The sequence below is a fragment of the Anguilla rostrata genome, chromosome 13 (assembly GCF_018555375.3).
Source record: "Anguilla rostrata isolate EN2019 chromosome 13, ASM1855537v3, whole genome shotgun sequence".
NCBI lineage: Eukaryota > Metazoa > Chordata > Actinopteri > Anguilliformes > Anguillidae > Anguilla > Anguilla rostrata.
Genome location: NC_057945.1, coordinates 39,726,133 through 39,729,480, shown reverse-complemented (window position 1 = coordinate 39,729,480; position 3,348 = coordinate 39,726,133).

Sequence of the window (3,348 nt, the reverse complement as noted above, 5' to 3'; positions counted from 1 at the left end):
TTACGCTGTAATTCATGTGCTTATTAAAATGATTACCGGCATACATTTGCTTTATGAACAATCGCCATGCAGTTCAGTTTCAGTTTCTCAACTGACAGACACAAAATTCTAATTAAAAATCAGGAATGTAAAAATGGTTTTGATTGGGTTTAATTCCAATGCATCGTCCAATCCGTGTGCGTGAGTCTTTGAATTATTTCAAAAAAGTAATATTAAAGCTGGAAAGTGAAATGAACAGACGATGGCAAACCCCGAACGCAAGTGGTGGTAGGACTGGGTGTTACCCCTGGTAGCGCGGTGGACAGAAGCATTAAGGGGTCTGAACCGGAAGCTGCTTATTATTCAGTGCCATCACAGCTTTACCTAATGATTTGCCTGAATAAAGTAAAATGGCTGAAGTGAATGCAGTTCAGTATCATTGTCCAGAGTGCTTGGGAGTGTACTGGCACACCATTTCGTCCTTAAAATACGCCTGTTACAGAACGAGCACGTTAGGCTGTATTAGTCTCATTCTTGCTACTCCTCGTTCCACAGTATCTGCTGAAAATCATGTTGATTACTATTACCCTGTAACTACTTCTGTTCTTCCGTATTTTCTGTACTCTTGCATTTGTGTGAGAGAGAAATAATGAGAGAAAATTAGCAACATGCCTCCCTTCTGATGACGTGTTTCGAGGTCTACTTCTTAATCGATACTATCATTTATATTACTGGCCCCATGGAGATTTCCCATGTTTTTAACCTCTGTGTTACTGGAGAGTTCTATGCCTGCTATTGTGAAATCTATTCTTATGACTTAACCTTTTGTGTAAGTGTAAGATCACAAATATGTGATTAGAATGATCTTAACAGAACATTCTTAATGTTCTTAGCAGAACATTCTAATGCTGATGTACCTATCACTACTGGTAACTGAAAGCAATGGCGTTCTAGAACACACCACTAGGAGTTCCAAAAACATTCCAACAAACTACTTTCAAGGGTAAGCATACTTCATCTATGAAGACATTACTGTACAGAGTCTAGAAAAGGGTTTGATTTCTTTTTAAAAATACAGAAGTTGAAAAAAAAATGTATGTTAATTTTTAAAAATTATATTTATGGCCTGACTTGTGTGTTCAGTCCACAAGGACAGAACATGTTCAGTTTTTTTTATGATCAATTGTTTATTTCTTAATAAACAAGTGATCATTATTTAGCTTTTTTTTTTAGTGAAATTGATCCATGACTGATGTGCAATACCTCCCTGGGTGATCCAAGGAAGAGAGGTATGCACTTGTGTTCAAAGTCCCTCTGGATAAGCGTTCAGGTGGGGACAGAGAACAGCAGTTTACCGGGGGTCCTGATCAATACTTCTGCAAGCTGCTTATTATTCAGTGCCATCACAGCTTTACCTAATGGTTTGCCTGAATAAAGTAAAATGGCTGAAGTGAATGCAGTTCAGTATCATTGTCCAGAGTGCTTGGGAGTGTACTGGCACACCATTTCGTCCTTAAAATACGCCTGTTACAGAACGAGCACGTTAGGCTGTATTAGTCTCATTCTTGCATACCTCCCTCGTTCCCACAGTATCTGCTGAAAATCATGTTGATTACTATTACCCTGTAACTACTTCTGTTCTTCCGTATGTTTTCTGTACTCTTGCATTTGTGTGAGAGAGAGAGTAATGGAGAGAAAATTAGCAACATGCCTCCCTTCTGATGACGTGTTTCGAGGTCTACTTCTTAATCGATACTATCATTTATATTACTGGCCCCATGGAGATTTCCCATGTTTTTTAACCTCTGTGTTAACTGGAGTAGTTCTATGCACTGCTATTGTGAAATCTATTCTTATGACTTAACCTTTTGTGTAAGTGTAAGATCACAAATATGTGATTAGAATGATCTTAACAGAACATTCTAATGCTGATGTACCTATCACTACTGGTAACTGAAAGCAATGGCGTTCTAGAACACACCGACGTAGGAGTTTCCAAAAAACATTCCCAACAAACCTACTCTTCAAAGGGTTAAGAGCATACCTTCCATCTTATGAAGACATTTACTGTACAGAGGTCTAGAAAAGGGGTTTGATTTTCTCTTTTTAAAAAAGAACAGAAGTTGTAAAAAAAAAAATGTATGTTAATTTTTAAAAATTATATTTATGGCCTGACTTGTGTGTTCAGTCCACAAGGACAGAACATGTTCAGTTTTTTTATGATCAATTGTTTATTTCTTAATAAACAAGTGATCATTATTTAGCTTTTTTTTTTAGTGAAATTGATCCATGACTAATGTGCAATACCTCCCTGGGTGATCCAAGGAAGAGAGGTATGCACTTGTGTTCAAAGTCCCTCTGGATAAGCGTTCAGGTGTGGACGGAGATCAGCAGTTTACCGGGGGTCCTGATCAATACTTCTGCAGTTGTTCGGAAACGTTGCCACTGTTCGGTCCCATGATGCAGGCTAGGTTATCCACAACGTAGCAGCTATTCAAGAAAGTGACAATTATTTCGAGGTTGCACATAAGAGGTACATGCGGGTATAACAACGCGAGGAATTCCAAGTCAAGTAGCTGATAGTGTTTGTACAGCATTTACTAACCATGAACTAATGCCTTATGGTTGGGTGTAAAGGAAAAGGACGCCCAACGTGAGAAAGTAGAATTTATTTCATACGCAGTCAAAGCGACAATGACACCTTGATTCAGCAGAGTCAGACTTAACCAAGAACCTTTCAGAGGTGCTTCTGTTTGTTTTCGATGCTTTGATCAGTACTGTTGAATACTCATACCAAGACGGATGTAGTCGGTCCTTGTAACACCTATCAATTAGGCCATAGTGTATTGTTGTGATTGAATTAGCAGGTCTGTTGACTTGAATGGTTCCCAATCTCTCACTCCTGGTCACTATTCTACCATTGTACCAACTGTATTGTGATAATGATAAGATCAAGGGAATGTGTGGCCAGCAGACATATTGGCATCAGAGACAGACTTCTTACAAGGGATACCTTTAGCATTAGCACAAGCAGGACTAGTTAAACCAATGCAAAATGCTCAATTCAACTTAACTCAGCATTAGGGGAGCCAAGATATAGCTCACACAGGTGCGTTTTTAGTGTATGGCAATAGATGGTCAGTGACTCTGTGGTCATGGCTAGTGGAGAACCTATTCTATCAGTGGATGTAGAGTAAATAGGTCTGGACCATGGATCATTAATAAACCTTTTAAAATGCCTTTTCAGAAGGCATAAGGTAGCCCAGTACCTTTAGAGCTCATAAACATCTAGGTGTACGCTAGCTACGTTCATAATCATTCACTTTGAGTCATTTGTTTGGCTGGTTAATGACAATGCTGAAAATTCCA